The 26,435-nt window shown below is 42.3% G+C and overlaps 1 protein-coding gene across 4 annotated transcripts in view; it reads left to right on the top strand.

Moving 5' to 3' along the window:
- The first annotated feature begins 371 nt into the window (after positions 1–371).
- The window catches only part of MAPK10 (mitogen-activated protein kinase 10), a 241,628-nt gene continuing 215,564 nt past the window's right edge, over positions 372–26,435 (top strand). For 3 of the 4 annotated variants that reach the window (XM_081959214.1, XM_081959217.1, XM_081959218.1), the window contains exon 1: positions 2,600–2,733. The gene's annotated coding sequence lies outside the window, so the exon portion shown is untranslated. Of the gene's footprint in view, positions 815–2,599; positions 2,734–26,435 lie in introns of those variants that run through there. The other variant, XM_081959215.1, reaches the window with a different exon arrangement.

The following is a 26,435-nucleotide window of genomic DNA, read 5'->3' as shown; positions in this document are numbered from 1 at the left end:
AAGTCAACGGGAAAGCCAGCTTCACTTAACAATCATGTTTACTAACTTAACAACCGCAATGATCCATTTAACAGGTATGACATGAAAGGTCATAAAATGGGGGGGGGAGTGTGAATTGTTGGGGGCAATATGCTGACTCTGTAAACTGCTTAGAGAGGACTGTAAAGCACTGTAAAGTGGTATATAAGTCGTAAGTGCTATTGCTATTGCTTTATACTGTATATTGTGTTGATATGGCCAACTGCCCTGATATTCTTCTTTATCTCTGCAGATGGAGAATCAAAGAATCATCGAGTCTGAGGCTTCTTTGGGTTTTTGCCTCAAATGATCTAGAAAAACAACAACACACCATCGGACGAAAATGTTGTGGGTCAGGAAGTGAGAACCAGAGGACCCATAAAGTTTGAAGAGGCTAATTGTAGGCCATTGAGTGCAACAGCTTGTACAATACAGGGATTTAAATTAAAGGCGCCCCCCAACCAGAGAGCTGTCCAATCTCCGTTTGAGCACATCCAGTGAAGAACAGCTCACCACCTCCGTTGATAATTGGTTTCTAGAGGAGGTCATGGCTGACTGCTGCATCCCAAACAATAAATACCTTTTACTGGCAGGGATATGTAAATTCCACATGCAATATGCCTGACGAAGGAATGATGGGGCAGAAGCCTTAAATCAATGGTGTAAAAAGTTCAGTGGAAGACGACCGTTCCCTTGAGACTTATTAATTTGGGATTTGCATGCTGCTTACTGGACAATCCTTGAAAGACAAAGAGACCAAAGGATTTTTCTCCGCATGGGCTGTCCAAAGTGATCTGTGAGTGACATGCTTTGGCTTGTGGGGAGGGGGGGGGGGGGCTGACCGACTGTGGTAAACAGCTTGCACGAGAAATGGGAGTTTCAGCAAAGGCTTAATGCTTATTCTGCATCCATTCTACTGGATGAAAGAGATTTGGTGAGGGGTGTGTGTGTGTGTGAGAAAAAGCCAGAGAATCCCTGGATAGAATTGCTGTTTGAGCTTAAGCTTTCTTTCTCCAAGAAGCAAAGGCTGTAGTTTTCTGCCAGTCCTCCGAAGCCCATCTAAGCGATTTTATAAATGAGGAGACCAAAAATAAAATAAACCCCATTAGGGTGCGAGGAATAAGAGCAGAGGTAGAATAGACTAGAATTCTTTATTGGCCAAGTGTGATTGGACACACAAGGAATTTGTCTTTGGTGCATAGGCTCTCAGTGTACATAAAAAGACAAGATAAAAAGACGAGGTGATCACAGCTCTAAAGAGCTGAGGGAGGAATAAAAAGGCCGCTGGGATTTCTTTTATTTGGGGCAAGGGAAAGAAAGGGAGGCTACCCCACTGGGGCAAACGCCCCGCTGGCCTGCCGGCTTTCAGGGCAATTCTTGCTACCCGCCATTCCACCTGCGAAGAAATGGCAGAGGACAAAAGAGGCCATTGAGGTCTCCAAGGCCACAGTCCGTTCGACAAACCTGGGTGTGTGTGGGGGGGGTGGGGTGGCGGAGACCCTGATCAGGCCGCATCTACCTTTCGTGTCACAACCCACAAGGGCGCGCAGGCGCGTTTACTGCTCGTGCCCGCGCGCCGAGGTCACCGCTGCGGGGGCCCTTTGCTGGTTGCCACGCACAGGCGGCCCTGCTATTCCAGATGCGGCCGCCTCTCTTGCACGCGCTCCCTCCCTTTGATTCCACCAAGGAGATACAATAGCCCGAACTGCGGATTAGGCGCTCGCCTTCCCCCCCCCACGCCCTCCTCCCGAGACCTCTCTTCGCTTTGACGTCACGTGTGCTCCTTTCCGTTGCCATGGCAGCCCAGTTCCCCCAAGCCCTCCGCCTGTCTCCTCGGGTAGCATCTCCACAAGAGAGCCAGTATCGCGATGCCCGGTACCCCCCCCCCCCCCAATTCCCCGCCAGTTAAAAAAAAAAAAAAGAGGGTGATTCAGCAAGGCACAATCCCATCCGTTGCCCCCCCCCCCCCCATGCACATCTTCCTCAGGTCTCACCCCCTCTTCCTTCCTCCTCATTTGTGGACCGGCACCTTCTCCCCTTTCCGGTCCTCGTCCTTTCCTTTTGCGCGGCGGGGTTTTATTATTGGGCGCGCGCTCCCCCACCCCCTCCTCCCCGCCGCTCACCCATCACCTCCAGCCAGGTGGCCTCTGCTGCCACCTGCCCATCACCCGCCCGGCGCCTCCCTCCCAGCGCAAGCTCTTCCCGCGCCTCTCCATCCCTTCAAACCCCCAGCCGGTTCCTTTCCTCAGCTGGGAATGAGGTTCCCAAAGACCAAGTGAGGTCGCGGGAGAGAGAGAGAGAGAGAGAAGGGGGCGGGAGTGGGTGGGGGCTCCCCCCCCCGAGGAAAGGTCGCTCGCAGCGCCCAGGAGGGCTCACCCGCGAGCGCGGGATGGTAGGTGAGCGGCGCGCGCGCGCGGCCAAGCTCAAAATCTCTCTCCCCCCCCTCGCCGGCGCATCGGGCACGCACACAAAGGCGAGGAGGCGGGGGAGGAGGAGGAGGAGGAGGGAGGGAGAATGAATATTGATTGCTGTTAAAAATAATAAAGGGGAGGGAGGAGAGTGTGAGGGTGCGCGTGTGTATGTGTGTGAGCGAGCGGGCGAGCGGCCGGGGGAGGCAAGTGAATGAAACAAACTGCTGTCGGAGGTGGGAAGGCAGTAGCTGCGCTCCTGGGAAGGGGAGAGCGAGAGCGAGACATCTTTGAGCTTGTGATTTGGGTCAGTATCTGCATGTTATTTCGGGGGGGGGGGGAGTTGGTAGTGGTGTCCCCCCCCCCCCGCTCCTTAAAGGCGGTCGTGGAGCTTGTTTTGAACCTGCGGCGGTTGTCTTGGTGGCGGGTAAGGGATGTAAACAGAGGGGAGTCCATAATAGAAGTATATAAGTCCAGTGGTGGTGCTTCTGCTTCTTCTCCATCCTTTTCTCTTGAACAGGAGAGACTTTTTTCCCCTTAAACGATCTTTTCTTTTCCCTTAAAAGATTCCCTCCTTCTTTCCCTTAAAAAAAAGAAAAAGAGGTCTCTTATTTTGAATCCTTGTGGGAATGGGACCATCGCAGATTTCTGGTTGTTGTTGTTTTTTCCCTCCCCCCCCCCACTCCCCTAAAGGATATTTCGCTCTGGCATTTCTGAAACCTTCCGTCTCTTTAATCCATCTCGTTTCTCCCCAACTCCTTCAGCAGCAGGATTGCAGGTGGAGGAGGAGGAAAAATAAATAAAGAAATAATAATAAAAGAAACCCAGAATTGGAAGTCTGGATCGCTTTAGAACTATGTTGGTGGGATATGGATTTCCTATTTAGAAGGTGATGCTCCCGAGGTGAAGATGGAGGAAAATATGAAGTGCTTGTGGGGGAAGTAATTTCTTAAGCTTAAAGGCCGGGTCTTGCATAACGCAGCTGTTGGGGGGTGGGGGTGAAGAAGAAGAGGGGAAGGGATCTCCCCCCCCCGCCTTTTTAAAGAAAACTGGAGGGAGAAGAAAGTAGATTGGCCGCATGCTGCGAAGGGACGCTAAACATTTAAAGACTGCAGTGAAATCAATGAGCGCTACCGAAATAGTCTTTGCCTGGCCCAGCTATTGCAATAGGGCAAAAAATATTCAGAGAGCAATCCCCCCCCCCTTCTGCAATGCGGGACGGAATTAAAAAAGATGCCTGGAATTTGCCTGCATGTTTTTATTTTAGAGGTCAAAAGCCAGTAAATGTCTTTAATGATGGATTTTGCTTTCTCCCCCTTTTGATAATCCCAGCCTTTACTGTATTGATGGAGGTTGCGGTGGGGGGGGGGCACGAAGAAACCATAGGCTTGTTTACATGGGTTCCTTTTGCTGCATCGGCTGGCTATTTCTTCAATGCAGTTTTTTTCCACCTTCTCCTCTTGTTCTGGGTGACTTGGTGCCTTACGAAAGCGCCGGATCTCAACGAAGGCGGTGGGGATAGGGTGGAGAATATGGGTATGGTTAATATTCACTGTCCTCATTTCTCTGTGGGTTTTTTTATTTTTTTTATGAGCAGACCAGATCTGGATTGTTGATTTTGTTCTTCTTATACAAGGCCATTAAATGCGGGGGGGGGGGGGCGCACTACTGATAGGGAAGACAGAAAGGGCTCCTGTTTGAGAACAACCAACCTGAGAATTAAGGGTTTAGCAAGAGCTCTTTGGAGAATATTCTTGATTTACTGGGGGGGTAGCAGGAGGAAGCCACCATTCCTACTTGAATTTGGCAGTTCTTTTCCTTAGCATTTGCTTTTTCCATGTAATATTTCATTTCTCTCTCTCCCCCCCCCCCAAAGATAGCAACGTGCACCATGTTGCTGGGATTAAAAATTTCAAAACAAAGGAATGCTAGGGAGTGCTTCAAGCGATGCCTTCTTTATCATATGACGTGAAAGCAAGGGACACCTGACAACCCTAAATTATATTTGCACTTCTTTCTCTTCTCCCGTCCCTCCCCCTCTCCCTATTATGAAATGAATGACTGAGATGGTGTGATCTGAGCTGTTAAATTAGGACATGCCCCCTCTTTTTTGTCTCTTCAGGATGATGGGCTCCTCTTCCGTTTTTTTTTTTTTCCTTAAACCAGCGTTTTGGAGCATCCAATCTTTTCTCTAAAACCTCTTGTTTATTGTTGTCATGCACAATGCTGGAATCATAAGGGAAGGGGGGAATAATGTTGTATTGGAATACAAGCCACCCTCGGCTGTCTCTGCTTCATGCTGACTGTTGGGAAAATGACTGTTTCCTCCTCTTGTTTGAGATGTGTGTGAGGATGTGTTTATAGGCGTGTGAGTGTGCTCAGTGAGAAAGGCTGTTTATGAAAGACTCCCAGAGGGGATGAGTGTGTGTTTTGCTGGCTTATCTATAACTTGTTATTTAATGGTTTCCTAGCTTGGATAGGTAGAGGGGGAGGGGAGATCAAAGGCTTTCGTTTTGGCAGGGGAGGTTGCTACCTTACGGAAATGTTTGTATACTTTCAAACCATGATGGAGTTGCAATGGCACTCCGAGGTCATCTACTTAGTATTCTGCACTGGAAAGAGCTCCAACCATAGAATAGCACAGAATAATAGATGTGCAGAACAACAAATGCAACAGCCAGTGTGGTATTATGATCAGAAGACAGATCTTCTCCCATGGAATTCTGAAATGGAATTCAGCTGCTCAGCTGAACGTACCAAAATATTTTGCAGAATAAAATTGAAATAAGGATTATGCCCTGAATACAGAAAGAATAGTGATGCCACATCTGGGCTGCAATAATCTAGATGATCATTAGATGGTAGCAGAGAGATACTGAAGCTATAATTCTTTTCTGCCATCTAGTGGGCTATGGATTTTTAGCAGCGAAGCCATCATAGGAGTAAGAAAGAAAGCATACAAACGTAATATATCTCTAGCAAGAATTCTATCCTCCACACTGACAAGTCTTTTGCACACTGGAGCTTGTCACTTTCAGTTCTAGGAAAGAAGCAATGGCAAACCACTTCTGAAAAATCTTTCCAAGAAAAATGCAGTGACTTGTTCAGGCAGTCTGTGAGAATCCGACATAATTGTATGGAAGAAAAAAAACAACAATGTTATGTTGGTTATTTGAAGGATTAAATAGATCATTGTTAGAATCAGGCAAAAGGGCTCGTAGCAGTTTGTGCTGGAGCTAACCAGACCACTTAACAGGTGCAGAACAATATTTCCTATATCTGTTTAGAGTAGAAATTTAGGCAGGTTTAGTGGAACTAAGTCATACTGTGATTTGATTCACTTATGGTGAGTTACAGCTTGTTTAGTAGTGGTTTGTTGTTACAGTGAGCAACTTGGCAGAATGCACTAAAATATAAAATTTGGCTTACAATTATAGTTAGATTCACAAAACATGCTAAACCAAAACCAAACAAGTTTTACAATGGTTTTATGCAATGTATGAATTTGGCCTGCATTCATTAGGAAATAAATCCCATTTGATCATAGAGGAACTTGTTTGTTAATAAACATGCATTAGAATGTGTTAAAATTAGCAAGTAAAAACATCTTTCTTAAATAATAAGTTAGGCTTTATCTTAAAAGTGCTTTTTCTAAAAGGCAATGATTTTCTTGGGGTTATTTTCCTTTTGAAAATGTTTAGCTTCTCATCCAAGAAGCTTCTTCAGTTTTGGGTATTCCTCAACGGATGACTGCTTAACAACAGTTCCAAGTTACAATGGCCTCGTAAAAAAATGACTTATGACCCATCCTCAAAGTTATGACTGTTGCATGAGCCCTGTGATCACATGATTGCAATTCAGCCACTTGGCAAACAAGCTTGCATTTATGATGGTTGTCTTGTGGTCACATGATTGGGATTTGCAATGTTCCCAGCCAACTTTCAACAAGCAAAATTAATTGGGGAGGTTGGAGTCTCTTAACAACCCCATGACTCATATAATGAGCATATTATGGATTTAATGACCATGGTAAAAAATAGTTGTATAATTGGGTAAAAAAACAAATGATGAGTAGCTTTACAATGAAAATTGTTGTCCCAATTGTGATCATGAGTGGAAAACTGATCATATGGTGAGATGGTCTAGTGAAGATCATCTACAATACAGCCCTTTCAGCAATCCCAAAAGGTGCCACACCAAGTGGCTTCAAAGCCTCTCAGAGGTAATGGCTGAACTTCAGAGTACCAAGGACCAATTTACAGATTAATAGAGTTGGAAGGGACCTTGTAGGTCATCTAGTCCAATCCCCCGCCCAAGTAGGAGACCCTGCACCATTTCTGACAGATGGCAGTCCACTCTCTTCTTGAAAGCTTCCAGTGATGAAGTTACCACAACTTCTGAAGGCAAATTCTATTCTACAGGTTGGTTGTTCTTGATGTCAGGAAATTCCTAGATTGAATCTTTCCTTGTTTAGTTTCCATCCATTATTCCTTGTCTTGCTTTCAGGTGCTTTGGAAAATAGTTTGACCCCCCGCTTCCTCTCTGTGGCAGCCTCTCAAATACTGGAAGACTGCTATCCTGTCTCCCCTGGTCCTTCTCTTCACTAGACTAGCCATGCCCAGTTCCTGCAACCATTCATCATATGTTTTAGCCTCCAGTCCCCTAATGACTGCAAAGAATATAAATCCTTCCATTCTCCAACATTCAGTGAGAACAAAAAAAGCTTCTTGGATGAGAAGTGAAATGTTTTCAAGGAAAAAAAAATGAGAAAAGTCCAGTTGCCTTTTGAAAAGCACCCTTAGGATTTCCAAGGCGTCATATTGTGAATAAGTTTATGTGCCGTCTGGTAATCTCAATGAAAACCATTCTTGCATTAGGGATTCTCTCCCACATGTAGCTTTTACATCACGTTTATAAATCTCTAACCGGATATTCAGATTCAGATAAAGAAGGCATTACTAAACGCTTATAAATTGTTCTGGCTGATTATGATTGTTGGGGTTCCACTTAAGTCAGCAATTGAGAAGTGCAATGTAGCCATTGTGTCCCAAGACAAGGCAGAACTGAAGAACCTACTGGGATGAGAAGGGGAACATTTTCAAGGAAACACCCCCCCCCCCTTGAAGAAAATCCAGCTGCCTTTTGAAAAAACACCTTTGGGACAACCATGACCTGGATGATTGAGAATCTCCATAGACGTTGTCCCAAGACAATTTAGTACTGGTGATGCTATCATTGTGGAATATTATTCCTTTCAAAGTGAAAGCAGGAGAAGCTGTATCAGGGAAATCAATCCTTTTGCATGGTTGAGCCAAATTGTTCAGTAATGAAATAAGTACAAAGTCCAAGGGCCAGATTAGAATATATTAGGAACAGAAACGGTGACTTATTTTCCTCATTGACATGATGCAGACTTTTGGCTCCATTTGAACTAAGACAAAATAGAGTACGTTTTGGGGGAGACCTTATTATTCGGTAGTACAACACTGGCTTCCCAGGTTTAAACTCTGGCTTGTCAGCTAATAGGACAAAACAGGCAGTCCTCAACTTAAAACCATTTGTTTAGTCACCGTTCGAAGTTTCAGTGGTGACTTATGACTGTTTTTCACAATTACGACTGTGGCAATGTGATCAAAATTTGAGAGCTTGTTAACTGGCCCATATTTATGGCGGTTGCAGTGTTCCGGGTTCACATATTCACCTTTTGCGACCTTCTGACAAGCCAAGTCCATGGGGAAGCCCGATTCATTTAACAACCGTGTTACTAACTTAAAATCTGCAGTGGTTCACTTAGCAACTGTGACAAGAAAGGTCATAAAGTGGGGCAAAACTCACTTAACAACTGTTCTGCTTAGGAAATCTTGGGCTCGCTTGTGATTGTAAGTTGAGGACTACCTGTTTTGCAAGCATGTCCAATTTGGCTAATTTATGATTCATTGTACTGGTAATCCATAGAATGAATCAGCTCAGGAACTAGGTTGTACATGTATAGCAGCATGACGCTATGCATAGAGTGCCTTAAAAATACCAAATATGAATTTTTTGTACACTATAAATAAATGTTTTAAATTTTAAGCAATTATGGGGTAGGGAGAAATATGACCTTCCAAGTCTTGTTGAATTTCATCCCTCATGACCATGGTTGACCATGGACCATGTTGACTGAGCCTAATGGGAACTGAAGTCCATCAATGCTTAGACTACTGTAGGCTTCCTACTTTTACTGTGCTTCAGAATTGCTTTTGGACATGGTGCTAATCCAATTTATTTAATCATGGTTTGGTGAATAAGATAATGGTTTCTACATTAGAAACCATTCGTCCAATAGTTTATTAGTTTTAAGGCCTGAATTCATGCAATATATTGGACTCAATCCAAAGAAATGTCATTACAGCTTAACCCAATACATGAGCCCAAGTTTCAATTTTGCAATCTTTTCCTTTAGCATTGCCTGGATAGATTTTTAGGTGTTAAATATCTTGAGACAAGAACCTATATATTTAATTTCTTCCTTGTAAAATAACCTCCAAGGTTCCTTCCAACTCTGTTATTCTGTTCTGTTCTGACCTGTTCTGTTCTAACCAGAGAGATTGATTAGATTCATACATGATACATTATATTATCCGTACACATTGAGGAGAATTGGGATATTGTTTTATATATCCAGAGTGGTAAACAGAATATTGCTTGTATGGAACATTCTGTTAAGAAGTCTCAACGTAAGCAAATGCCTCTGACAGCTAGCAAAAAATATAGACTGTATTTTAATGTACTTGCTGCACTTTAAGGGTCTTTAATGCACTTCTGTAGCCCTTTTTTTTAAAAAAAAAAACCTGTCCTGTAGTATGGCTGCATTTTATTAATGGAGAGAATTTTGTTAACCTCTGTTCTCTTCTCCAAATGACGAGTTTGTTTTGCTAGTTAGCTAAATTTAGGTTTTAACAGATAAAGCCACACTATTTTCTTTGTGATTCAGGCTTAGTTTTATATATATAATAACCTGTAGTTGTTCTGAGTGCAACTACAGAATATATCCCTTTAAACCCCCCAACCCTTCCTGTAGCTGAATACGACAAACCGTCATTTGCTCCAGAGAAGCTAAGCTAATGCTCTGCTCTGCTGTAGTCTTGGTAGATCCTATTGGAAATATCTTTTCAAAAGCAGTTTTTAATGACCCTTGTGTTAAAGTAAGGCAGCCATTTAGGATCTCTCTGATCATTTCAGTGTCACACAGTACAATGATCAAGAGAGGTAGCATCTTCCGTAATGGAAAATCTTCTTTAAAAACAAAACAAAACAGGCTTTTCTACTTTAGAGTCAATGAACAAGAATCTGATAGGCAAGTAGGCCGAAGCCTTTACAAAGAAAACAATACTGCTTTGGGCACATATCTAATACATAAATTGAGTTCAATTATTCCAAACCAGAGGTGTTATTCAGCCGGTTCTCTCTGGTTTGGGTGAACTAGTAGCGGCAGGAGGCTCTGCCCACCCACCCCAACATAATGCGGGAGACAAGGTGTGTGCGAAGCGAGCGTGCGGATGAGTGCGCTCACATTTGTGAACCAGTAGGGAAGGTAAGTGAATCCTACCTCTGTTCCAAACTATAATATGGTTTATTTGCCTTAGTATGTATAATAGCCCCTGTTCATGGTTTAATTGAAGTAATGACAAGATATGCATTTACAGTAAGATAGGATATGGTTTGTTTCAGTTACAGAAGAATAGATGCACAAAGAGTGAGTTCATTCTGCGGAAATTAGATCTATGAATCTGGAATTATCATAAATTGTTTGCCATGACAACTAAGTGCATCCTCCTTATTGAGATTATTTCTGGTAATCAACAGCTGGAGGGAATCAGTGAGGTATCCCTTCTTAGTCTATCTACAGCAGGGTGTCAAACTCGCTTTCATTGAGGGGCCGCACCAAGATTGAGTTTGACCGGGGGAGGAGGATGTGACCAGGGGGCGTGGCCAGCTTGATGTCACTCGTGTGATCAAATTACACTTTTGCTAGTAGTTTGTTTTGTTAGCACTCTGCCAGTGAAAACAGAGCTTGCGCACAGCCCTCCTGAGCTCTGTTTTCACGGGCAGAGGCACCATGGGTCGGTCCTTTGATGTTTCCAGGGCAGTCCCATGGGCTGGATCTGGCCCATGGGTCTTGAGTTTGACACCCCTGCTCTACAGCTTCGAGAGGCATATGTACAGTCAGTGTGGACAAATGTATAGACTACAAGGTGGACAAAAACTGATGCTTTTTAAAATAAAAAAAAATAGATATTTTTAAATTTTAAATTGGATTTTTAAAATTTTTATTACATTTATTTTAATAGAATGCTTTTGGGGGGGGGGAAATCTATCTAAACATAGCTTTCTATTTAAGATACATTAATAATTTAGTTTATTCAGCATGAAATGGAGCTTAGTTATGTAGCATGAGGCTATATATTCTGCAATATTTACATTTTTAGTAAACTCATTCAATGAATCCAAATTCTGCAAGCTAAATAGGAAGGCTTCATTTTGTTTGCAAATAATAATATTAAAGATTCTAAGAATGAGTCCTTGCATTTAAAAAGCACCTGTCATTTCAAAACCATCATGCCAGTGCCTGTTAGCGGGCATCCACTCACCTGCCGCCTGCGACGTCCCTCACCTTGTTGTGTCACTGCCGCATCACCAGCCGTCCGATTAAAGTGAAGGGGACTGTCAGTGAATCAACAGTGAGTCAGAGGAGGAGCCGCTATGGGACAGAGATGACAGTTGCTCTTTAAAAATTACTTACTGTTTTACTAGTGATTTAAATCATGATTTAAATTGGCTTGATTTAAATCAAATCCACCCTGATAAGACTACATAAGAAAGATTTTGTTTTTTGTCTCCAGATAAGAGGATGTTAAATTCACTGGCAATACTATACTGGAGGCATCTTTGTATTTGTCTATCGAAGTTTCATTTTTGGAAATGGGGTGGGAATTGTCTCAAATTCATCATTTTCCTTTTGGCAAGTAAATTGCTTCTTGGGATTATGCTATTCAGGCAGTTTTCATCTTATGTTTAGTTTGAATTAGTCTTCTAGAAGATGTGAAGAAATGCCGGTCATTATAAAAATCATATGGATTGCAACAATTCTTATGATGACTTTTCTTGATATAGTACAGGGGTCAGCAACTTGCAGCTTTGGAGCCGCATGTGGCTCTTTCATCCCTCTGCTGCGGCTCCCTGTCGCCAGTCAGCTCCACAATTGACAGGGCTTTCAGTTAGGATAGGTAGAGGAAAAAGGACGCCGCGTTAGGAGGAGACTCTATGGTGGGGGAACTGGACTTCCGGTTGGCTTCAGGATGGAATGGTGGAGGGGGGGGGCTTCCGGTTAGGACCTTTGTGGCTCTTTGAGTGTTTAAGGTTGTTGACCCCTGATACAGTAGTATCCTCAGGTAATGATTGCTCTATTTAGCAACTGCTCAAAGTTAGGGCAGCCCTGAAATAGTAATTTTATGACTGACCCTTGGAAGATGTTTTCCTATAAAAACAGTTCTAAGATCACAGTTGTGAAATACTTTACATCAGGTTGAAACTGCAGTAGTACTGTTGCAACAGGTGGGATATTCTTATTGATGAAGAAAAGCCATAATTAGGTCTTGATCACAGCAGGAAGTAGCCAGTAGCACGGGGAGGGTTTGGGTTGGGAACCAGTTCATGCAGTGAATGGGTTGAAAGTGCTTTTAGAGACGAACTGTTATTTCAATATAGTGGAATGTTTTAAAAATGGGATTGTCAAAATGTATAGGCCGTTTTGGAATGTTTATATTTATTCATGTGATGTATGTTAATCAAACCAACTGATGAAAACAGCTGAGACAGTTGTCCGCAACTCCTCCTTTCCACTTTCATTTTCTCTTCCAATTGAGCTTTTTTTCTTTTGTAATTTTCACAATACAACAATACAACAAAGCCAAAAGACCCGAATACAACAACTAGTTTGATAATAAAAGGTTTATAACAGTGGTTTCACAATGTAGTGGGGTTGGGGGTGGAGAAGGAATGGTTTTGCATGTGCATTTTCCATTCGCACAAATGGAGCTTCTCTCTGATGCTCACCCACTGCTTGTGCAGCCCTGTTCCCAACGGTACCACAGCTCGGTACCCCAGATCTACAAGGAAACCAACAACCTGAGGGAGCACCAATATTCTATCAGATAGTGTTATGGAAAAATGCAACAACCATTAAGTAGATGGCAATTCAATCCTAAGTAAGGGAAGGCAACCTTCCCTTGATTCTTTTTTGCAATAAAAATACTCTGGCAAACTTTCAAAATTATTTTATTATATCCTATAACAATAATGAAGAGTCTCAATATTGTCCTTGCATTGTTTGTTCCCTAACTGGGTCTATTTCTGATTACTGGCAATTAATGTAGCATGTAGATCTCTTTTTCGTAATGTTGCACGTGCCTTTTCACCAAAAGAATATAGAATTGCTCCACGTTTCTTTAGGGATCCGGGAAAAGCTCTCCTTTACGAACACATACCTATATGTACCTTCATGCATATTTTTTCTCAGTGTTGAAATAAACTACCTTCTGTCTTTCAAGAAATCTTATTTGCAAACTTCTCTAAAGAACAGGGACAGCTGGGTTGTAATTCCCAAGGAAAAACCATGATTACCCATGGCAACTGCAACATTTCCCCTTAGAAACATAAGGCGAAGGGAGCAAGGAAGAACCAATACACTAGTGAATTAGCATGTATGAAGAACATTTGTTACGCAAATGTAACATCATAACATTTATGGCAAATAAAATTTTAACCTCCATTTTTCTAGGTGACTGTTGAAAACAGTTACAAACACTTAGGAAAGGACAAAGTTACTAGAAGCTGGCATGGGTTTTTTAAAAATACATTATGCCAGGCAAACTTTATTGATTTTTTTTTTTTTACAAACCAACAAGATTAGTAAGCCATGGGAATGCTACAGATGTAGCCCACTTAAGAGTTCAGTAAACATTTAATACAGCTGACCACAACCTCCTTCTTGATAAAATGGACAATATGGGACAGATGGTCCTGCCACCTGATAGATTCACAGTTGGTTGAGCAAGAGCATCCAACATATGGCTCTTAATGGATGTACTGTAGGTTTACATGGAAACGGGTATGCAATGTGTCACCTCAAGATTCTATCCTGGACCTTGTGCTCTTCAACATTTTTAAAATTTAAAACATTTTTATAATTGATCTAGATCAGGGGTGTCAAACTCAAGACCCGCGGGCCGGATGCGGGCAGCAATGTGGTCAGATCCGGCCTGCGGGGCCCTCCTGGAAAATGCAAGGGGCTGGCCCACGCTGCTTCAGTCTACTCAATGTGAAGAGGAAATATCGGGCCAGTAGTTTGGGGAGTGGTGTCAAGCTGGCCACGCCCACCCAGTCACCCACTTCCATCCAGTCGGCTACACCCACCCGGCCCCCTGAGATCAATCACAGCTCTGATGCAGCCCTGATGACATAGAAGAAATACTCAGCAAATTTGTCAATAACATCCAGCTATGGGGGATTCCAGTGGTACTTTTTTCAAGAGGCAACTGGAGTTTCTTGTTTTCCTTTGAAGACATTTGCTTCTCATCCATCAGAAGCTTCTTCAGCTCTGACTGAATGGTAGGGAATGGAAGGGTTTATATTCCTTGCAGACAGCTGGTCATTTGCATTATTTTAGAGAGAAGATGAGACCCCCTGGAGGTTTATCTTTGTCTTCAGGGTCACCTGTGTAGTGCAAATGGGTGTGAAACCTACCAAGAACTCCCATTTGTACCTAAATGAATAGAGGGAAAATGTGCTTAAAAAGCAAATAATTCGCTCTTTTTCAGTAATATAGATCTTATTCTACAGGAATTCCAAATTTTGTAGAGTTTGTATGAGTTAAAATATTCCATGTTCCTTAATGAGGTTTCAGATATTTCTACCATGTTCCAGATTTAGATCAAACATCTTTATGAGCTAAAACTAGGCTAACTAGAGTGATGGATGTTCTAATTGCTTGTGAAATTTTAGAATAATTTTAGTGTTGTTTAAAAATCTACAAATATTAGTACTGACTTCTATTCCAAATCCTAACTTCCATTAACAGTAGTCTCCCCAGTAAATTATGTGAAATGATATGAAGACCTAACCATTTGTAGGTTATGTTTTAATGCTTTATGTATTCTTCTTTGCTAAAAAATTTGCTAAAATTTACAATCACGGCTATATTTGATTTTAGATATCCCTTAGAAGACATATTTGTAATTTATTTATTTATTTATTTATTACTTGAACTTATTAGTCGCCCCCTCTCCCCACAGGGACTCGGGGCGACATACAAAAGTATTATATAGCGTACAGAGGAGGTAAGAATAAATAAATAAGTTACAATACCTAAAAAAGTTAAAACCCCAGTGAAATTAACCCTTAAAAACTAAAATTACCAATTAAAAATGCCCTGGGCTGGAGAGATTGTAGTATTATGCCAGGTCAGCTAGTCGAAACAGGTAGGTTTTCAGCTTCATACGGAAGGAGCGAAGGTCGGTTGTTGTCCTGATGTCTGGGGGGAGGTCATTCCAAAGGGTGGGGCCCACTACAGAGAAGGCCCTACTCCTGGGCGTCGCCCTCTGGCACTCTCTGGAGGACGGCACCCGGAGTAGTCCCTCTCTGTGTGAGCGGACGGGTCGCAGGGATGTATGGGGCAGGACGCGATCCCGCAGGTAACTAGGCCCTGTGCCATGGAGCGCTTTGAAGGTGGTAACCAGCACCTTGAAGCGCACCCGGTAGGCCACAGGAAGCCAGTGCAGCTCGCGCAGGATGGGTGTTATATGGGAGAACCTCGATCTCCCCATAATTACCCACGCGGCTGCATTCTGGACCAACTGCAGTCTCCGGGTGCACCTCAAGGGGAGCCCCATGTAGAGAGCGTTACAGTAGTCCAGGCGAGACGTCACCAGCGCGTGAGTGACTGTGCGCAAGGCCTCCCGGTCCAAAAGGGGCCGCAATTGGCGCACCAGGCGAACCTGGTGGAACGCCCCCCTCGCCACGGCTGCCACGTGATCTTCCATAGACAGCCGGGCATCAAGGAGGACGCCCAAATTGCGCGCCCCTTCCACCGGGGCTAATTGATCGTCCCCGATGGCCAGCGATGGCATATGCTGGTTGAACCGGGAAGCTGGAAGCCACAGCCACTCTGTCTTGGAGGGGTTGAGCCTGAGCCTGTTGTCATCCATCCAGACCCGTACGGCTTCCAGACACCGGGACATCACTTCAACAGCCTCGTTGGGGTGGTTTGGGGTGGAAATGTACAGCTGAGTGTCATCAGCGTACAGATGGTATCCCACCCCAAAACCACGGATGATCTCGCCCAGCGGCTTCATATATATGTTGAACAGGAGAGGCGAGAGGATCGACCCCTGTGGGACCCCACAGATAAGGGGCCTCGCGGTCGACCTCTCCTCTCCTGCCAACACACATTGCGTCCGGCCAGAGAGGTAGGAGCGGAACCATCATAATACGGTGCCCCCGACCCCCAACCCCTCCAGACGGCGCAATAGGATACCATGGTTGATGGTATCGAAGGCCGCCGAGAGGTCTAATAGGACAAGGATGGAGGAACAACCCCCATCCTTTGCCCTCCAGAGATCATCCACCAACGCGACCAAGGCTGTCTCCGTGCTGTGACCGGGTCGGAAGCCGGACTGGCGCGGGTCTAGATAATCAGCTTCCTCCAGGTGGCGCGGAAACTGCTGAGCCACCACACTCTCAACAACCTTCGCTAAGAAAGGAAGGTTGGAGACAGGACGGTAATTTGCTAGCTCCGTTGGGTCCAGAGAAGGCTTCTTGAGCAGGGGCCTCACCACCGCCTCTTTCAAGGCGGTTGGTAAAAGGCCCTCACCCAGCGAAGCGTTCACCAGCCCCAGTAGCCAGCCTCGTGAGCCCTCCCAGGAGGCCAGTACCAACCAGGAGGGACACGGGTCCAATAAACATGTGGTGGCTCGCAGTCGCCCGCGCAACCTGTCCAAATCTTCGGTGACAACAGGGTCAAACTCCTCCCAGCATGGTCTCTCAAGACTAGCCTCGGACGTCCCCACTGGAGCACTGAGGTGGGTCCATCCCCTTCGGATCCGATCGATTTTATCCTGCAGGAACTCTCCAAATTCCTCTGCCCGGCCCAGCAATGGGGGGTCCCGCTGCCCCTGTGACAAAAGGGAGCGGGTCACCCGAAACAGGGCGGCAGGGCGGTTCTCTGCGGACGCTATAAGGGTGGCACAATACTGACGTTTAGCCACTCTTATTGCCACAAGGTAAGTCCTTACATAGGCTCTTACCTGTGCTCGGTCGGATTCGGAGCGGGAGGACCTCCACTTGCTCTCTAGGCGTCTCCTAAGGCGTTTCATCGCCCTTAGCTCCCCGTTAAACCAGGGGGCCCGGGTCGATCGTGGCCGTCGGAGAGGCCGCAAAGGCGCCACCCGGTCCAAGGCACCGGCGGCCGCATTATTCCACTCGGCTACCAGGTCCTCTGCCCGGGGGCGGGGCAGGTCTGCAGGAGGTGGCCCAAGCTCCGCCTGGAACCTATCTGGAACCTATCTATTTGATAATCCATCAATTTCATCTTTACCCTATTCAGGCCAGGGAATTATCTCTGTGTTTTATAGCCTGTTCAGACTTTAACCTGCTTAGATTTAACCTGCTGTTTGGATTTTGAAAATGATTCTTTGCTTGCATAGTGCTGATTTAACAAAGATTTAATGGGGGAAGGGATCAAAGGGGGAAAAAGTTAAAAAGTGACAAAAGAAAAAAAGAAAAAGAAAAGAAAAAGAATGACTTCCCAGTATAGTTACAAATATATAATAGAATAAATGTTTGCTCTAAATTAAAACAAAAACATATAAACAGTATGCATACTAAATAATAATAATAATAAAAACTAAAATCGTAGTACAAAATAATTGCATGCTAAATGTAAGTATAAACCTTAAAAAATATACAATTTATGTACTTAATAACAATAAAAATACTTCTATTTCTATAATCACAGCAAATCTAATGCTCAAATCCTAAAACCAAATATAGCATTAATGGATTAATTTGTTTTGGCAATAGGAGACCTTTATAATTCATCACACTTTTCCAAATCATATGAATAATTCTGGCTGCGTATACAGTACAATAGTTCTCCGAAGAGCTGTCAGACAGCTGTCATGAATGTAAAATAATTCTCTGTTTTGAATGGATGCCCAGATTAAAACTGTTTTAAATGTTGATAATAATAATAAGACAATGAGAACTTTGAAGCTGCTGACCTACAATTGACTTCTAACTACAGAATGAGAAGACAACCCTAGTTTCCCCCACTAGGATGAAGTATATTGTTATTTAAACATAGATGTATTTAAAAGATTCATGTTGGGCATACTACGTGGGACACGTATGTAAATGTATTATGGTGAACCTTCAGGGTGAGTGATTGACCGCCTCTTCTCTCTGTTGTTGTTGTTTGTTGTGAAGTCGGGTTCGACCCATCGCGACCCCATGGACAACATTCCTCCAGGCCTTCCTGTCCTCTACCATTCTCTGGAGTCCATTAAGCTCATGCCTACTGCTTCGGTGACTCCATCTAGCCACCTCCTTCTCTGTCGTCCCCTTCTTCTTTTGCCCTCCATCGTTCCCAGCTTTTGGCTCTTCTCCAGTGAGTCTGTCCTTCTCATTAGGTGGCCAAAGTATTTAAGTTTCATCTTCAGGATCTTGCCTTTTAAAGAGTAGTCAGGGTTGATCTCCTCTAGGACTGACCGATTTGATCGCCTTGCAGTTCAGTGGACTCGCCGGAGTCTTCTCCAGCACCATAGTTCAAAGGCCTTGATTCTTTGGCGCTCAGCCTTTCTTGTGGTACAATTTTCACAGTCATACATTGCAACTGGAAAAACCATAGCCTTGACTATACACACTTTTGTTGGCAGGGTGATGTCTCTGCTTTTTAATATGCTGTCTAGATTTGCCATAGCTTTCTTCCCCAGGAGCTAGCGTCTTTTAATTTCTTGCCTGCAGTCCCCATCTGCAGTCCCTCAAATATTGGAAGACTCCTATCATGTCATCCCTCGTCCTTCTTTTCATTAGACTAGACATATCCAGTTCCTACAATCATTCATCATATGTTTTAGCCTCCAAACTCCTTATAATCTTTGTTGCTCTTTTCTAAACTCTTTCTACGATCTGAACGTTTTTTATATATATAGAATAGAATTCTTTATTGGCCATATGTGATTGGACACACAAGGAATTTGTCTTTGATGCATATACTCTCAGGGTACATAAAGAAAAATGGGGACCAGAATTGGATTTAGTACTCCCAAGTGTGGTCTCATCAGTGCAGTACAAAACTTTACTATCATTTCATATGATTTTGAAACTAGACATTTATCGATGCAACTTAGGATTGCATTAGCTTCTCAACTAAACTAACACAGTTTATGATTCCAGCCATCAACACATCAATCAGCTAATATTAAGGCACTATATAAACATGACTCACAGAACAGCTCAAAGTGCATATTTCAGTAGAGAGAAATTCCCTGAAGATGGGTTTCAGCATGAATCTTGAAAGCTTGGAAGACTAGATCTCTGGTCTATGTGGGTGACTAACCCAAATTTGATCTCGCATCATTATCCTCGGACACATTCATTTGCCTTCATTCATAACACAGTTCTATTTTTGCTAGAAACTTTGGTTGCCGATTCATTTTGTGTGTGTTTCTGAAGTATCAAGAACAAATGGATATTTACCCTTAGAGTGCTGGCTATCTCAATGTATATATTCACAACACGCATATAAGCAGATTCATTCGGAAGATTTAGTTCCATTTCATACTTACAAAAAGGTTAAAAATACCATCTGTCACAAGTTTCTTCCCTTTTGTTTTAGAAACAAGAAACTATATTGTGTTGGGGCAAACACAATATAGCAGAGTGCAGCACTGTAATAGAAATTTAAGCAATATAACAGAAAAATGACATGCATAAAAGGTTCATCATCTAAGGAATCAAGGTTGTTGCTGCATATCAGTTGGAGTGGCCAATAAATATTCTATCAGATGCGATAGGACTAGATGCATAGAGAAATAACTCAGGTCTTAGCACAACAGAGTTAACATTGCTGGTAAAATTGTTTTAGTGATATAAAGACTCTACCCATGGACTCTACTCCAATCAAGAAATACCCATGTATTTCTTGATTGGAGCTTTCATTGTTGACACCTTTCTGTTGATAATTGACCTGAGAAGGAGAGCTTGTCCATCACTTCAATATCATCATCAACAACAACAACATCAATTCTCGGGCTGTTTGCAGTACCTATTGTCATTAACTTGTTCTTTATACTTAATCCCATTTTTAACTGGGATTCTTGATTTTCACTACTAGAGTTGTAGATCATTTGTAGCTGTTAAAGTAGTCAAATCAGCGTAGATAATTTATGTTTAGGAGATGTTTCTTCCTCTAAAATGACACTCACTTTCTTCCAAAGTAGATTCCCTCATTATATATTCAGCATATTTGATTGGGAGCCATTTGGGTTGGTTATAAGATGGATGGCTATATATAAATAAAATAAATAAATAAACCCTAATACTGATGATGTTACCTAGTTTGGGTAATGAAACATCTCCAAGAAAACAACCAAACACAGACAGCACCAAGGACCCTTCATTTTAACCCTGAGCCAGAAATACCGTATTTTTCGGAGCATAACGTGCACCTGAGTATAAGACGCACCAAGGTTTTGAAGAGGCAATTTTTTTAAAAAAAGTAGGTAGGTAGATAGAGGGAGAGAAAGAAAGAGAAATACAGTAGGTAGGTAGAGTAGGTAAGTAGGTAGATAAAGGGATATATACACAGAGAAATAGAGATAGATAGAGAAATACAGTAGGTAGGTAGGGAGAGAGAGTGTGTAGGTAGGTAGGTAGAGGGATAGAGAGAAATAGAAAGAGATAGATACTATCTTTATTGGTAGTATGGCTTCTTGGGCTACGTATTGGTTTTACGTGAGAACAACAAAATGTTCTAGGAGTCCCATTTTTCTAAGCACATTCCACAGTTTGTGGACACAACAGTAGATTAAGGTAGCATGATCCCCTTGCTCCCTACTGAGGTCCAGGCCTGAATTTTTGGAATAACACATGGTAGAAGATCCCCAGAAGTAAAGTAAGGCTTAATTTTCATAGGACTTTAAAATATATTACAGTGTCATGAGTTTTTCCTCTCAGTCAGAAATTTTCATTAACCCTGAACCTTAACCACTGGAGTGAAAGAAGGGTCTAACTGGGGTTTTGGTATTTTGGATGTAAATTATGTGTTACTTTCAGATCTCTATTGCATTGCTCAAATTGCTGAATGCAAAAAAAAAAAAAAAGTCAAGGTTTTCTGTTCCATCAACTCTGTTAAGTCTCTTTTTTGTTTCTCAGTAAAGTAAACATTATTACATTTTCAATTCATTCGACTTGGTCTGCATTTTGAGACTACATTTTGAGACTGGTCCCTAATCCTTTTTAGTTGCTCTGGAAGAACGTTACTTTTATTCATACCAGTAGAACAGGGGTCATTGTCACGTGATGTACCATGACTTCCCCCCTTCGCTAAAATGGTGGGTGTGGCCAGCATGTGACGCATCTGGCCCGTGGCCTGTGAGTTTGAACTCCCCTTGCAGTAGAACCTGTTCACCAATAGCAGAGACAGGCGCTCCAACTTGTAACCTGTTCATAGTCACATTGGTAGCAATGTAATAAAATCCCCCCTTCCCCCCGCAATACTAATCTAGAGTCTCCTCTTTTAAAAAACGGAGCTTTGTCCTTTGCCTAACAAGAGTAGAATTGTCTATGCTGCTCTTTTATGCCAAACAAGAAGAAAACCCTTTCTTTCTATATCCTTGCGCGATCTGCTGATTAAGCAGCACATTCTTTAATAGTCTGCTAGTTTTCTTCTTTAAGAGCCATAATGTTCTTAGAGTAGCTGCCTCCAGCTGGTGCCCTCCGGATCTATTGACTTCATTTCATATAATCCTCAGGTTGTAGTAAAATTGCACCATTGAAAAATAGTTATCTATGAAAGTGCAGGATGTATGTTAAGGGACCAATTTGTACTCTTAAATGAGAATATGTATGTGCATCCATAGAGCAGATGCTAGAAGTTAGTAGTGACAGCTTCCCTTTGCACTGTTGTACTGATTAAAATTATCTTCAGAGAATTGCATCCTATCCTACAGGTGTTGGGGCAAAATATAAGTATAAGCCTTCTCTGTAGAGCCTTCTCTGTGGCGGGCCCAGCCCTGTGGAATGACCTCCCCCCGGATATTAGGAATACCTCTGACCTCCGCTCCTTTCGTGTAATGCTCAAGACCCACCTTTTTCAAGTTGCTGGCCTGGCTCAACTTTGATCCAACTATATCGCTCCTGACGGGTTTTTTATTTGGGGTATTTTAATTGCATTCAATTTATTTAGGGGTTTTTAAACATTGTGTTTTTACTTGTTTTTATCTATCAGTTCACCTCCTCCTTGTATATGTCGTATATATGTCTTGGTATATGTTTTGTTATATGTATGTCGATATATTTATTTCCTATGTTTTGTTGTACGCCGCCCCGAGTCCTTCGGGAGAGGGTGCGGCTAAGAAATAAATATTTATTATTATTATTATTAACTCAGAAACTTCATGCTTAGGGTTTGTATGAGATATCTGGTTGCATTACTTTATCACAATTGGATGAGTAGCAGTTCTACATCCAAGCAGTTCTACTATTTGGTCATATGTAAGGAACCATTGTATTAAATCATCTTAAAACCTTTGAAAATCAGGAGTTAAAAGAAATATATTCCACCATAAAATATTCCATCAGAGCCAATAAAAAACAAAAATGCCTTTGATAGGCTACCATGAAACTTCGATAAAAGTTATTTCCGTGGTTTCCTTTTAACTTGGATCCCTCCAAGTTATGAGAAGTTTGCTTTAAGCAATCTATTCCAGGAGCTTTGTTATCAGTATCAGGGAAATTTCCAGAGTGGAAGTCAAATAATTTGGGGAAGGATCTGTGTAGGACAAGGATGTCAAGCACACATCATCACGGCGGTGTCACATGACATATTGGGACTTTTTCCCCATCCGCTAAACCGGGCGTGGGGGGTGACGCATCGGCCTGTGGGCCATGAGTTTGACAGTCCTGGTCTAGGACATCTGTCAGCAACTAGTTTTATTCATTTGAACACTACCACTACGAGTCCCTGTGGGGAGAGGGGGCGACTAATAAGTTTAAATAAATAAATAAATAAATAAATAAATAAATAAATAAATAAATAAATAAATAAATAAATAAATAAATAATAAATAAATAAATAAATAAATAATAAATAAATAAATAAATAAATAAATAAATAAATAAATAAATAAATAAATAAATAAATAAATAAATAAATGCCATCATATGGGAAGATAGTTCCCTAAATCTTTGAATAATCTTTGAAACTAAAGCATTATAGATGGTTGAGCAGTGAATGACCACGTGATCAATGCTCTCATTCAAACTATCATGCTTTTGATGTTTATAGTCAGGTATGGAAATCTGATAATGTTTATATTTGGGTATGGAAATTTGATAAGTTGAAATCCTGGTATGAAATTTTCCTCTCAGTTTGTCTGGCCTTATGGTAGTTAAACAAGTACGATGAGTGGCTTTTAAATTTGATAAATAATAAATAAAAAACAAGTCTGATTACGTGCCATCAAGACTTTTTTCAAATCCTAGTGACCTACAAAACAAGAATGCATTCCTAATTATGAGTATAGACTTTACAACAGGTTTATAACAGATAGTAAGTATGTGGTTTAATATTGTGGAATTATTTATATTTAAATCAGGAAGAGTCATTATTAATTTGCAGATAATTTTGTGTTAAGGTTACATATGGGAACTTTCAAGAAAGAAGCAAATGATTCATAGTGTAGTTATTTACAAAAACAAAAAGCTATTCGGTAAAGACGCCTGAATAATGTTTTGTGCTGATCTTTACATATTAACTCAGTGAAGTGGAAGGCTGCTCAACTTCTTTAACTGGTGTGAGTTGCTGAGCATAGCATTTTTCCCCAAGCCTTTTAAAAAAATATACAACACTGAGATTCTATTGCAGACAATGGGGTTGTTTGGCAGACATTTCTAAAACTCCCTCTCCACTACTTCCTGATGAATATTCTACTCTCTTCTGATCCCCTATGTCATTCTTCCACACAGCAAAAGAGAAGACCCTGTAAAGAGGAAAGTTGCCAAGGGAAGTTGTATTTAGGATGGCATGCTAATGAACCATTTTAGAGAAACAACAATCCAGTTTCACATTACACCAGGATTGGCACCTATGCATTCAATTAGTAGAAGAGAAATTTTTGGAGTTGTGCGCTAACTAGCTGGCAACTGTGTGTAAAGCAGGGATGGGGGATTCATTTGCATGCAAAGCTGTACCCAGGCTCTGCACCACTGAGGTTGCCTTTTGTGAGGAGTCTTTCATGCGTACAGAGGTACATATTAATAGTCTCTCCCTGAAGGCCTTTATACTTTAGGTAGAGATATTAAAGGAGATCTAGTTGGTGGGCCCTGCTGGTTGCTCATATCCTATTTGGATAGGTGGAACCCGTTGCCATTTTAGAAGTACGCCTTTGCTCAGCATGCAATCCAAAAGATTAATTCACCTGCAGCAAGATCTTTGGCCAGAACTGTGAGAATAATCTGTCCTTAGCATATGGGATCCTCAGATAATATAAATGTCAGTGGTTCCAGACAAAGTGTCCATGGAGAAGCCCCAACTTCAATATTTTGAAAGCCTTGTGCAAACCTTTGAGTGATATTGGGGCATCATTGTAGGCCTTTTATGTCAAAGATATTATTAAAGGTAAAGGTTCCCCTCGCACATATGTGCTAGTCTTTCCCAACTCTAGGGGGCGATGCTCATCTCAGATTCAAAGCCACAGAGACAGTGCTGTCTGAAGACGTCTCCGTGGTCATGTGGCCGGCATGACTAAACGCTGAAGGAGCACAGCGCTGTTACCTTCCCACCAAAGGTGGTTCCTATTTTTCTACTTGCATTTTTACCTGCTTTCAAACTGCTAGGTTGGCAGAAGCTGGGACAAGTAACGGGAGCTCACTCTGTTACACGGTGCTAGGGATTCGAACTGCCAACCTTTCTGATTGACAAGCTCAGCGTCTTAGCCACTGAGCCACCTTTAATGATATTATTAAAAGTTGGCAAATGGAAAGAAATAAAACTCCATACATTAGATTCTCACATGACAAATTATGTCTATCTGGTGATATTTTTAAGAAAGAGTGTAGCGTAGATCTTAAGCAGCAGATATCTTAAAAACTCCTAAGTAAGTTTTTTAATTGTGACTTTTCCCACAAGTTTTAAAGTGTCTCAGAAATGCAATTTTACATATACAATTATCTGATATTAGCTAATATCGGATGGGACCATAATTTTATCTTTCCAAGGTTGAAGTTACTTGCAATGTATGAATTAGTTACTTACAGGTTATAGATTATATGGCTGAATAAAATGAAATATAGTAACTTTGATTGATGCTCTTATGTAGCTTTACGTACATATGTGTATGAGAAACTCACATACACGTGAAAGATTCCTTTTTCATTCTGTTCCATTTTTATGCTCTCTCTTCTGTTTGATTAAATAAATGAACTCCTCCCCAAAAAATTAGAAAGCAAGCCCAAGAGGGGATTATAAACTGTGTAGTGTAATTTCTGGGAGGTTCAACTGAGAAAAAAATTACAAATGACTGCTGACAATCTCAATAACGGCATAAATCCGAAGAGTAAACTATGATTACTTTTTATAATTTGTTTAAAGCATTTCCATCCAGGCCTTTAGCTGAAAAGGCTCCAGATTGTCTCACTGGTGATATTTGTAATTTACTCTTTTTCTTTAAGATTATGTTCTAACAGAAATGACATACAGGAAAGACTTATTTTGGGGTGGGAGAAAGTGGGAAGAAAAGGACAATTTTTATCATAATTTTCTTAACACTGCAGTTCTTACATAATCAGTCAGTATCATTAGGATCATAGGAGCCCTGGAGTCACGTTGGTTAAAGTGCAGTATTGCAGGTAAACTCTACCCCACAGACTGGGGTTCGATCCTGATGGGCTTCAAGTTGACTCAGCCTTCCGTCCTTCTGAGGTCAATAAAACGAGGATCCAGATTGTTGGGGGCAATATGTAAATAATGCTGAATAATTCTAAACCACCCAGAGAATGCTGTAAAGCACGATGGGGCACTATATAAGTGCTATTGCTGTCGCTATCATTAGCTAAGTGACTGCTGGCTAGGACATAGTTTGGGGGAGCCCAAAGCAACTAATTCCTAAGCAGGTGCCTTGCTGAGCTCCTCCCTTGGGTGTTGAAAAGTTGTCATAAGTCAGCAATTTTAGAAAATGACCAAAGTGACCATAAAAAGGAAAGTGAAAAATAGAAGGAAGAGAAAGCATTCCAAGGTCAAAAACAGGAGTTATGGGTCCTAAGGCAGGGGTGTCAAACTCAAGGCCCAGGGGCTGGATCCGGCCCACTGGGTGCTTAGATCTGGCCCACGGGGCCGCCCTAGAAACGAGGCACTGCAGGCCAAAGGATTGGCCCTTAGTGCCTCGGCCAGTGAAAACGGATCTCGGGAGGGCCGCCTGTGGCTTTCACAAGCTCTGTTTCTCTGGCAGAGGGTTGCAAGAGGCAGTTGTAGCTGAAAACGGAGCTCGGGAGCCTGTTTTCTTTGGCAGAGTGCTCAAGCCACCACAGGCGCCCCTGACATGAGTGATGTTGAGCTAGTCATGCCCACCCTGGCCACGCCCACTCTGCCCCCCCGAGGTCAAACACAACCCCTGATGCGGCCCTCAATGAAATCAAGTTTGACACCCCTGTCCTAAGATAATCTTGGAAGGTGTAGTTAGTAGATAATCT

Source organism: Natrix helvetica (genome assembly GCF_964273705.1).
Source record: "Natrix helvetica genome assembly, chromosome: 7".
NCBI lineage: Eukaryota > Metazoa > Chordata > Lepidosauria > Squamata > Natricidae > Natrix > Natrix helvetica.
The sequence above is the reverse complement of the archived record's forward strand: the minus strand, read 5'-3'. Positions and strand labels throughout refer to the sequence as shown.